Genomic DNA, 12,840 nt, shown 5'->3' with positions numbered 1-12,840 from the left:
GCCTCATCCTTAAACGATTTGGTTTCTCATCTGACAAATATGATTACAGTGCTTCTTGTAACTGACTTGTATTTGATGCTTAAAATTGTCAGGTAATCAAATATAATTATGTTAATTCTGTTAACTCAAGTTAAATCTCTGTTCAAGTGATTTTGTGCATTGACAGTGCGAGTATGTCAAAAGAAAATATGATAGATACTTGGAGGTTCTTTGCTTTATAAACAGCGAAAAATATTAATCCCTTTACCTGGAGTCATTTTGGCCAGTGGTTGTAAACCAAATCATTACAGATAATATGTTACTATACTTTGCCTTTCCCTTCTCTGATGAATACTTGGAGAGATCCTGGGGGTAATGGAAAATAAAACAATGCTTACTGGGCACTATTTCAGTTGAAGTATATGGATTGACTAAATATTGGTTCTACCAGATTATGTCAGATTTGGAACTATTTTACTTACTTTTTACAAGAAATTGATTGTAAGACAGACTAATCCTCTGCTATCCAGATCTCTTAACCTTGTTCCAGGAGATCTAGATCCCTATTGTGGCAGCACAAAAATATTTACTTTTATTTTTAGTTTTTGAGTGTTTTCAATGCAACTGGTGACAGATGAATTAAAGCACAGACCCTCCCACCATCCAGCTAACAGTATGGTGGTGAAACTTCAGTCTTTCTTGGAAGACTCCAAAACATAGTGCTTTTGTCTTAATAAGTGATGGAGAAAAAAGTTATAAAGGTGGTAGTGGAACTGGAGATTGGCTTCCCTCCTGGCTGTGAATCTAAGCTGTATTTTAGAATCAACTCAGGCGTGTTCTGACATCATACTAAGCCTTAGGGCAAAAATAAACAACCCCAAACCTACTGAGTACATCTGCCTTCTCATGACAGTGTGTGATGAGGAGGACAAGACAATGCTGACTCATCTCAAGATATCTGTATTCTAGATGAATTGCAGCTCTATTTCTCCTGTGTGGGTGTTTCAGCGTTTGAATTGGCCATCTGTAGGGACAGCAAAGCACTTAACCTTTTTTTTCTTTGTGAGTTATTTCTGTAGAAGTCGGAGAAATAAACCAGGGTTCTAACCTACAGAGGAAATTCAGATGGTTAGCCACTCCATTTTACAAAAGATATGATGCTTATCTGGGTAGTTTGCCTAATAACTTCAGGAAGATTGTTAGTATAACCAGTGAATATTTTTAGATGATAATTAAATACAGCAGTAGTGCTTACTCCAAATGTTCTGAAGCCTGCATTGATTTAGTTAAAATCATAGTTCTAGGATAATAGGTAAGCTCCTTGAATATCCCTGAATTAAAAAATAAACACATAGATAAAAAACCAGAATGTTATAAAGTGAAAATTAGCCTATTTGTGAGTTGTACTTCTTTCTGTCTTTGTTGCTGTCAATTCTGAATCAGTGAGCTTTGCTTATGACACCAGTAATCTGATTCAACTTCTTTCAAATATACTACAAGCAAATTGGCTTTTTCTGATTAGGCATAGATTTCCCAAGGCTATTATTTGTAGTCAGAAGTAAAGCCTGTAATATTTGTCTGGTGTAGGATTTCTACAGATACTTGCTCATTAGTGAGTCGTCGTAATGTTTAATGTTAAGTTCAGTATCTTGAACAACCAGTGGTTGACTTAAGTTCAGAAGTGTTCATGAAAGACCTTCAATTACAAGCCTTCCTGCTTTTGACAGTTCAGTATCTATCTCAATTGTCTCCTTTTTTTCCAGAGAGACAGTGATTTAAGATTCACCCTAAACATAAAACCAATGATCGATGGCAGCTGACAGTTGCCATTGTTTGTTTGTCCAATCCAGTTAGATGAGCAGCCAAGTCGGAACAATTAGTCCTCGGTTCAGTTCTCCTTTGGGCTATAGCTAATTTTGTACAGTGTTATTTTTGTTGATGACCGTGTAGAAAGGTATGTTTTTGACTGTTAGCATTCTGGGAAGAATGAAGTTGTGATAAAAGGTAGTACTACATTGCAAGAAGCTAAAGCTTTTCTTGTTCAAAATGAGCCTGGGGGAAGGGCAGGTACTGTTAATTATATCTGATGATAAAGTTACATTAAAAATGAATTTCCCTTCTTATGATGTTAAATTCCTGCACACAAGATCCTCATATTCTATTTATTTTCTATTCTAAAACACAATGTCTTGGCTGTGGCTCATTTAATGGAATCCAGAAACGTTGAGAAGGCACACAGTTGTCTTCCCTTCTGGTCTGTCCTTTTTTAAAATGCTAAGTAGTTATTTTTGCCATAGTGATTCTGATGAGAAAATACATGTTGCAAAATGTAAATTCTATGCTTTTGAAGAAAGTAACCGAGCAGAGGAACAAACACCTAGATTTATGGAAATGGAGGAATTTTTGAGATCAAGTATTCCCTGAGACTTCTAAAAACTGGATTTCTAAGTTGATGGAACAAAGATGCCTGTTCTAATACCTGCAAGATTCTGTTTTTCATCTCAAAAGGATGTTCACTATTTGTTACTCAAACCCTTAATTTGTGTCTTTTAAAATTGAATTTTATCTAGATTTTAGCCTTTTCCTGCTTAGCAATTATATCAAGATGACATCAATAGTTATTAAAAAGTGGCCAGGGAAAACAAAACAAATCCTAGGATGGAACAGTAGGGATGGATAAGAGAGATATTTAATTTGTCTGTTTTTGCATATTAAACTTTTGTTTACAGATTTCAATGAGAAATTGAGATTGTTCCTTAATGGGGTTCATGGTGGCTCCACTTTAAATGTTTTTCTTTTAGTTCTATCCTGTTTCTCTGCTGCTGGATCAGCTCTTTCTCTGTTATTGGTTCTGGAAAAAAGGTGAAGTGGAACTTTTGCTCTGACACTGCCTAAAGACTTTGGAAAAAAATGGTGCTGTTGTGATAACCTGATATTTCCTGCACTGTTCTCTGAATGCACAGCTGAAACCCAAAAGATTTCTGTGACTCAGACCCAGATGAAAGCTTGTATTATTTAGATGTGGCAGTCAAATGATGAGTCAAATCGTTCTCCTCTGGATTTATATCAGTTGTTTAATGTGGTGGCTGGAATCACATCATGACTAAATCCATTGACCAGCATCAGAAGTGAGAGTTCCAGGGGGGAAAGTGTTTGCATGCTGCAGTTATAAAAGGTATAACATGTATTTATATGTGAACAGACCTGGTGGTAATACAGTGCATACTGAAATGTTTGCCTGCATAGTTTCACATAGCCAACTGGGTAAATGCAACCACGTGGTTGTCTAAGATGGAGGTTACCCACAGCTCTGGGACCCTGGGGCCATGAAGTGTGGGTAAACCAGATACAAGCACTGCCAGTTGTTTGGTGGGTTCATCTTGCTTTCTTGTGGTGAGGCCCATTCGTGCCCATTGCATTAATGAATGCTGCAGGAAGCATTTGTCACCAGTAATACTGCACTGACGTGGAGAAAGGCTGCCAACCCCTGCTAGCCCTGTGCTTATTCCATGTACATCCTTCAGTGGCTGGAGTATTTTTATGCATTGTTATTTGATGCTTGTGAAATTTCAATTGTATATGCACATATACTGTGATTAAATCAAAGAGAGTGGTCATGTAGCACCTGAAAAAGGCCTAACAAGAGTTCTGTGTGCATCTGCCTGAGAGGTTTCTATATCTGTATGTGTCAAAACAAACAGAAAAACAAGGCTCAATTCATGACAAGCATCTGCTTCAAAACGAACAAAATCCTTTCTTGTCACAGCTTCTCTGTCAGTGAGGATTCAATTAAGAGTGTTTAAATAAAGAATAGATGTGCACTTGTATTACCTATCTATATACCAGTAGTGTTCCCCTTGTAATCCAATATATCTAATTCCTTAAAAATATTTTAAACTACTGTGCTATAGTTATGCTCTACTTGGCCTCATGTGGCCTTTCTGTATTTTCTTTCTTGATAAGTATAAAACAGAGCATGTTTTCATTGCCTTTCCAAATCCAAAACCTGTTCTACTCCTACTTTTTATCCCAGAAAATAATGTCTGCAAAATGATGTCCTGTATTAATGTCATAGATTGAAATGCTTGTAGTTCTCAAGCTGAGGAGCACAAGAACTGATTCTTACAAATTCCCCCTTTATGAAATAGACTGCCTTATTCATTTTTTAACTTTTTTTAAAAAAATATTATATTTTACTGAAACTATAGCAAAATCTTTTAGAAAAAGTATTTTATGCTGGCTGTTGTTTTTCTGGAGAAGATGGCTTATAGAGCCTCTTGTCCAAATCACTGCTTCCTTAATTCATCCTTCATTCTGCTGTAGCAGAAACAATAGATTCTCATGTAGCTCACTTACTGAAAATGTTAAGATGCTGCATGCTTTACTCAGACCTTCTGAGAGGTGAATGGAAGTAGCTATAGTAAAATCCTGTCTCTTTTATTCTATGGCAGTTAGTTGATGCTTTGAATTTAGACGGAACACTATGTAGCTTGTTTAAGAAGTAGTCCTGCGTTGTTGTAGGTCAAGTGGTATGTATACAATGTATACAGTATTCTTTGCACCTGTGTCTTGTCTGTGTGCATGCATACAGTCTCAATTACTGCTAATAGGAGTTGTATGAAAAATCAAGGAAGGCTGGAGAAAACAGTTGTCTGGGTTTTGTAGTGCTCTCCCACACAAGCTAATCTTTTAAACCTAATTTGGAGCCTTAACTCAATTCAGTTTTTCTGCATGTGTGAAGGAAAAGGACTTGGATATAAAGAGGTCAGTAGGAAGAACAGAGATGTCCTTGCATCCAAGGTCCGTGTTGCTCTACAAGGCATTCCAAATTCTGAAAAGGAAAGGAGGCATAGAACAAAGGGAAATGGTGCTTTGCTCAGATCTGAGAAATATGTTGTTAGTTTCCCTTCTCCTCTTCCCTTGATGGGGGATGTAAGTGATATGGCATCTTTTTATTTGTTTCTAGTGAAGAAGACAAGTTAACCATGCAGTCAGTCTTTGTTACAATCTTACTTGTTTACAAATAACATGTATACCACCACTTAAGTGAAGGAACACAGTTCAGTAAGTGCTGCATGCACTATCAGCCAGTAAAACAAGTGGTGCTGTGTGGCCCCATACAATCTTATTATTTTTTTCTTTTTATAGCTAAAATTTGTTTAGTGAATTACTATGACCAGCCTGATAATCCTTGAAGATGTTGCAAATTAATTATTAGTGATCATTAATACAGTTGTTTTTTTTTTTTCCAAAGAGAGCTTGTCAAGTTGCACCTTCACTGTTTACTTGCCCAATTCTTTTTAGAGTTCTAATCATTACAGCGCTTAAAGGAAAAGCATTACTTTGGCTTGGATTCAATTTGAATTCATATCTGCAATGTCTTTCTTTAATATGAAGGACCAGTGTTGGGGGAAAAAAGTGAGTAAAATGGAGATTTAAACTGACTGTGTGATGCTTTGAATCTTTAAATTACAAATGGCCTGTGTTTCTGAACACGAGCTCTGATTAATTTGTCTCCACAAATACTTCTATGAAGAGGAGATGCACAGAAAACTTGTAACTTCATATCTCACTAGCTGTATTTTCATGTGGAATACTCAGAAGCCTTTTCTTCACTGTATGATGGAGGTGTATTAATTTGGAAAAGAAGGAACTTATCCAAGCTGTATGCTGCACAATTGAGAATCTTAGGTTAAAATACTCTTGGAGATTTGATTGGGTTTCTTTAATCATTACTGCTTAGTTTTGTCCTGGATGTGTTCTGAATTTTCAGATGCAATAAGTTCAACATCCACTATACTCTGTTTTCAATAAAAGCTGTAAATCTGTACTAAGTAATGCCCACAGCAAGTGTATTTGCCTTTGGCTTAGCCTCTAGCTTTAAGACTGTCCAAAAGTTGATGCTACTCAAGAAGCATGATGTCCAGAGTGCTTGGCGTGTTCATGCTAAAACTCTGATCTAGGACACATTTGGCTGTATTATAAACTTCAGTTGTTTATGGCTATCCCAAACAGCAAATTCTCTTAGTGATGCTGAAATGTATTTCCCAATCAGTGAAACAGCAGACTTGCTGTAAGGGGAGCACGGCCTGGTTGCTATTTCGTATGAATAGTTATTGCTGACTTTGGTTATTTTTTCTACCTTTGTCAGCTGACTGACATAGATACAGAGAAAGAATAGATCATCTTTGTGGTTATGAGAGTGGAACAGCCTGAAGTTCTTCCTGTTCTACTCACATCTGGGCTACTGTGTTGGATTCCACTGTGTTGAATCATCTGACATCTGCCTTTTAATTGCAATAACTGAGGACTTTTTCCTCTGAGGTGTTTCATGCTATTTTAGTGGTTGTAGCTAACTGAGCTACCAGGGTGACATTTTCTCTCGACTTTGCTGTACTGTGATTGTATCATAAATCTGTCACAACTATATTCATACCATTCTCTAAAATTTGGCTTATTTTCACAAATGGGCATAATGATAGTCATTAGTATTGGTGAGATTCAGCAGCTGCTGGCTTCCTTAGAGCAAAGCCCCTACTAATGCTGGAGTCTGCACTTTGTGAACAGAAGGTCACTGCCATTTCCTTCTTTCTTATCTCTCCATCCCACCGCATCTTTCAGCAGGTCATCTTAAACTAAATTAAATAAATGTATAAATGTTCTCTGCTTTTCAGCTGCATATAATGTGCCTTGATGTTACATGATTTTAAATGTGCCATTTCTGAGTGAGGGCTACAAACAGGGAGTCCTAAAGCAAGATCATCTCTGCCTGTGTTTCTTTTAAAAGAAATCCCTGTTCTAGAACCATTTCTCTTAAAGCACACAAACCAAAGGCTTCTTTCCAGTGAAGCTGAAAAAAGAATGTACGTGTTGTGGTTTATTTTGCAGGCTAATACATGTTGTTTCCATTGAACTGTTGCTTTGATACTTAAAGAGGTATTCACAAAATTGTTTAACTTTGAGAATCTGTATCGGTAGTTTTCTTTTATGGCCGATTCAGAGGTCCAGCTAACAGTGATGCAAAGAAGGAAAATAGCCATTCCTTGAGGATGTGTTGTCTTTCAGTACCATCCAACTTGAGACAGGACCTGTGGCATCCTTGAAGGAAGGTTTTGGAGACAGCATGCTGTGTTTTACAGGCTCTGAGTCACAGAAGGTGGGATTGCCTCCTGACCCACAGCTTAGCTGTGGTCTCCTGGCAGAAGGGACAGCTGTGGGAAGCAACAGGCAGTGTGCAGGCAGATTTAATGCCCATTCTAACTGGGTGTTATTTCAGCCCTCGCTCCTGCTGAATTGGACCATCTGCATCTAATATCCTCCTCAGGGTAGAACTGCACTGATGATGAAAGTGGCATAGGTAGATTAACCTCCCCTGGCTGAAGTTAGGCTCCTTAAATTCCTCCCTGAGTTACAAACTAGGTCTCTTCTTGGTAGGAAATGGTGAGTAGAAAAATCTCCATGAGGTTAATACCAAGTCAGCCCTCAGCACTTCTCTTCTGTTTTCTGTTTTGATCAGATGCAGGGTATGTTCTTCACCTCTTCAGTTTATTAGTGTAGGAGAAAGCGATAAAACTAAGAACCAGAGGTGTTTTTGCTGTCAGTTGTTTGGCTTTTGATGTTTTTGTATGTAATCTGAGCAAGAGAAGGGACTAATCACAGGCATTGAGCCTCAGAGTGGTTTTATTGCAAAGACCACTTGGCCGGGTTGTCACCCACCCAGTACCACAGACGAGCCTGGTGTCTATTCTGCGTGTTCCTTGGAGTCATCTGTGGGTTTACTTGTGAAGTGAGCAACTCTCAGAAACAACTTAGAGAGCTGCACAGGTTTCTGAACATTCAAGGGTACGTTTTCATCGTTCTTGAGCAAATGTTTCATTGGAAGAAAATGTTCATCCAGAAAATGAGTTTGCCTCATAGCATGGCTTCTGCAGCACATCCTGTCCTGAAACAAGCTGACTGAGGTGAAGGAAATGCCTTCACCAAGGATTCCAGAGATTGCAAACTTTGCCAGAATCATTCCAAAAAAAGTAGTGGTAAAAATGGAAAGTTAGAATCAGTCAGAGAGCTGTTTTCTCTCAGGAACTGACAAAATAAGAGGCTCTTAATTCAGTGTAATGTGTAAGCTGTGCATGGTAGTGGTGCTTAAAGCATATTTCTTTTGTGTTCATAGAGCATTTGGTTAAAATGGAAAATCAGGTTAAAAGGACGCCATTTCCTCTTAATTTAATATTGTAAGTTGAAGTAGTTGAACAACAACTGCGTGAAACTCATGTAACTTTAATGCCCTGTGCAGGCGTTGTTTACTTGACAGACTTGTAACAGCTACACTGCTTGAGCTCCTTGAAGACAAAATTTGTTTCATACCTTGAGGGTGCAAAGTCCCAGGGCAGCAGATGGCCCTATGATTATTATTTCCAACCTGTCTTACCTGACCATTCCTTCCCTGTATGAACAGCTGTTTCATTTACTTCAGTGCAGCCCAGCCCGATCGGCTATTTTTCTTCTGCCCTTTTCTTTGTATGCAACATAAATCTTTTTTCTTTTTTTCTCCTCCTTTGACCTGGCCTGCAGCTCCATCCACCTGTGCATGCCTTAAGCAATGTCAAACTCTTGCCAGATCTACTTCCCTTTTCCTAGATATGTTCTTTGGAAGCTGAACAACTTTGCAGTAGTGCTGTATGGTTACAGACAGCCTGTTCTCTTAGACTTCTTTCTTCTTGTGCATTTGATGGGTGTGAGTTTGGTTCTCTGTTGCAGTGAACTCAGCCCATTGATTCAAAGGTATCATCCTGCTGCTGTTAAGCTCTGAGTGGGCACTTTGCAGCATACAGGTTGTGCAGAGCACTTCATATAAACCTGTGAAGTTGATTTTTATCTCTAATGTTGCTAATTAAATTGTTGATATAAGAAACTGTCAAAACAAAGATATGCCTGTGGAACCTCAGTTTGGCCTCTTAAAGCACAGCTGCCATTTTGAGGAGGTTTTTAATTCTTTAACTACATACCTACATACCTTTTCTGATATAACCCAGTTTCCTTTACCACGTGTGGTGCTCAGTGAATGAGCAGTTCTTTGGTGTTTCGCTTTATCCTTTTTATATGGACTATAGTTTATGTCCTCCTCACTGTGCAATACTCGGTGTGCTGAATGTAAAGAGAGTGATTTCTGTAATGACAACCGTCATTCACCTCTAAGCTTTTATTTTTGGACTGCCAAAAATAGTAGAAGTCAGATACACCCACGGACTGTCTCAAACTGTAAGACAGGAGAAGGGGACCCTACAGATACCAGCTTTGTTCTGCACACCGTTCACTACATTTACTGGATGCCAATGTTTCAGTCCATTTAAAAGGCCTCCTCTGGTAAAAATTCAGAGATTTGCCAGCTGACGGGCACTCACAAAGTGAACTTGCTGAAGTTTCACAAGCATTCTCATTTTTAGTATTTCTTAACTTCGTACACTTAATTCTGTGGATCTGCTGCTGTTTTGATATTATTTTTTAGGTTTTAATCTTCCTATAGAGATGTTCTTATCTTCTTCTTCACACCATGATAGAATAACTTGTGGCCCTGCAGATTTCTGATGCTGTTGCAGCACAGTGTCTGTTTTCTGTTACATGGATAGTATTTTTTTCCTCGATCAAATGTCTTGATTTAGAACCAAGTGTCTGGCTTTATCCACTTTGAAATGCTTCAAGCAGTTCCTTTTAGGTAACTTGAAATGCAAATAAGGATATATTTGATACAAACTAATCCCTAAAAGGACTTGATGAAGTGCTGCAAGCTTATTTTTCTGAAAGCTGAGTCAAGTTCCACTTAAACATCAAACTGTCTTCCAGCGTATGCTCTACACAAATAATGAGTAAATGATGCTCTATAAACATTTCATCAGACACATCTCTGATCTTGTTCTGTGATTTTCTTTTTTTTAAAGCACACATAGTGTTTTACATAACGCATGGAATTCTAGCCCAAATTCTCTATCATGTGAAAAATATGTATTCCAAAAATTAAATACACGTCTTACATGACAACTAGAAGATCTAAAATGTTGTTAGGAAAGGAAGAGTTGTTTGTGAAGAAATATCTGTAGGACAGCCACCTTAAGCTGAGATGTGCAGGTAGAGTTCATCCTCAGATCTGCTTCTTATATTGAAAGACAGAAATATATAGCAGGGTTGTAAAACAGTTATAAAACTAATTTTTAACACAAATGCATTTGTGATATAACTGCAGTTTATTTATTAACTTATGTTTCTGGAGGGGAAAAAAACAAACCAAAAGGTGTTCTGTGGGTATAGTTGGGGAAGAAAGGATGATTTTACCTTTAGAAATGATCTAGTGTCTGTAAATCTTTGGAAGAGAAATTGTGATGATGGCAATGAATTACGTAGATATCTGAAAGTTAATAGGCACAGATGTGCTTATGTTTGATAGACTTAGTGATTTGCAGAGTCAAGACGTGACCCAAGGATGGTAGTCACATTCCGGTAGTACTGTTAGTGGCATGCTTTCCTCCCTCTTTCTGAAGGTACATAGGTAGAAATAAAGGTTTGCTGTGATTTCTGTAGTAGCCTGCATTTAATTCTCAATGTGTGCCTGTCTTGCTTGTACAAGTACCCATTGGCACTTAAAGGCTTTTTGAACATGGAAAACATCTGTTTTGGACTTATGGACATAAGAGAGGATCTTGCATATTATTTGGGTTGTGCCATTTATAGGAAAACAAATTAGATTTTCTTTTTACTGTAATACACAGGATCATGAATGAGAGAGTTAGTGATGGCAAGATTTTAAAGACTAGTACTAATCTTGTACTTTTACCAAAAGCTATGCAGGGAGAATTGAAGTAAACTTCAAGTGTTTCCACTGCATGTGCAAAGTTGTTCTTTCAGATACAGCTGTTGAGATGCATGTGCCTGTCATTAATTTGTCAGTTCAGATAATCTGCCATGGGAAATAATGCTTTAAATACTAACATGTACTCATTAGGACTGCCCTGCACTCATTTGACTTTGAATACAGGTTGACCTACAGTTCTTTGGAGTCAGAAGCTTGCATCCAGAGCCTGATTCTCACCTGGACTCAGGTAAGTGGTGCACAGCAATTATACATGCTACAAAACAAAAAGAAATGAAGCCCTGAGATTTTATTGCTCAGAAGAATTTTATGAGCTTTTCTTGGCCTTAGTCTAATGTGAAGTTGTATTTCAAACACATTGTTTTGAGTCTGGATTTAAGAACACAAGCTAAATCAATATGTTGGTCTTTTATTTAACTTTTCCTTTTCTCTGTGCTTATTTTACGGAGTATAGCAAGATGTGTACAGAGTTAAATAACAGCTGTGAGGTAGGGAGGAAAACATAGTACAGTTAGTGTATAGCTGTGCATTCCAGGCTCTGTCTGTGTACCAGGTGGGTTTAGTTGTTAATGCTTTGAGTGGTCCAAGAATTCCTAGTGAGTGCTCTGTAGATCATACAAAGCAACTGTCTAGAGACCAAGTGTTTTCCCAAACTTCTGGCCAGCTCTTGTCTGTTATCAGATGAAGTTCTCCAGGTGAGAACTTGGGACAGTCCTAGAGATTCCCCCAGGTAACTCCTTCTGTTTCTAGCCCAATTAATATTGACACTTTGTATGCTTCAATGTGTTGATTAACATCCTGGGTGGAGAATCTGGCAGTCTCAGGGACTCCCTCAGACAACTCTTGTTGCAGAGTTAACCAATCTATGCAGGTAAGATACCTGTAAATAGTCAGCAGAAACTGTTGATGGGAATTTAAGATAAGTAAGAGAGGTTTGGGTACGTAGTGTAAGAAGGTCTGGGAGTGGATTGTGGAAGTGCTGGAGTGTTCATGTGGGACCGTGAACCAGATTGACTGTAGGAGTTTCCTGGGTTGATGGGTCAGGAAGGCTCATCTGACAGCTGAATGCAATTCCAGACACTCCTACCAGTATCAGACAGCAACTGTCTTGTTTGAGAGATTTAATTTCTCCATTTAAATATTATCCTGCACAGTATTAGTTTTTAAACCAGCGCTGTGTCTGTGCAACATAACACATCCATGTTTTTTCTGCATGTGGGAGATGTTAATCTGCTGGTTCTACTGACTGTACAAGGCTGGATTTTGACTACAGGACTCCTCTCGAGGAGGAGGCCAAAGAAGCCATGTCCTGCTTTAGGACTATGACCTTGCCACAAGGCAGTGACAGATAGTTTGGATTATACTTACAGAGTTAACCAAGGGAAATGTTATAGAAGTGGCTGAAAATGATACAAGTAAGACCATTTAAAACGCTTCTCTTCCTCAGCAAGCAGTATCACTTAATTTCCAAATTAAATTTTTGTTTGGTCCGTAATTCGTTTTTTCTCAGATCAAAAACTCCTTTTGGTGTTCTCAGGAAGTTAAAATATTAGAAGACCATATTCTGAGGGCCTGATAGCTTTCCAAACTTTAATTTAGCGTGGATTTTTTTAGTGACATATTGATGTATATGTCCTTAGGCCGCTGCAGACACAGAACTGGAGTGTTCCTTAGTATTAAGGATATTCCCTAATATAATTTCTTAATATTTCAGAAGCTAATTTGAAGTTAAGCATTTCAGTAGCTAATAGGACAATTTAGTAGAAACTGGTATCGTACTTGAGGTATTTCTAAGAGTCAGATGTGTCAGCAGTATGCTTCATTTGAAAGCTGGTGCTGAAATATATGTGTGTCCCGTAGGGTATATTTCATTTCAAATACTGAGCCCTTTTTCTTCTGGTCTTGTCTGTTACTACTGATAAAAGGAGCAAATTCTCTTCATAATTCTTCCTTGGACTTTTTTTGCGAACATCTGTAGTGCTGGAAATTGAGAGAGGGAA

The sequence above is a fragment of the Excalfactoria chinensis genome, chromosome 10 (assembly GCF_039878825.1).
Source record: "Excalfactoria chinensis isolate bCotChi1 chromosome 10, bCotChi1.hap2, whole genome shotgun sequence".
NCBI classification, from domain to species: domain Eukaryota; kingdom Metazoa; phylum Chordata; class Aves; order Galliformes; family Phasianidae; genus Excalfactoria; species Excalfactoria chinensis.
The sequence above is the reverse complement of the archived record's forward strand: the minus strand, read 5'-3'. Positions refer to the sequence as shown.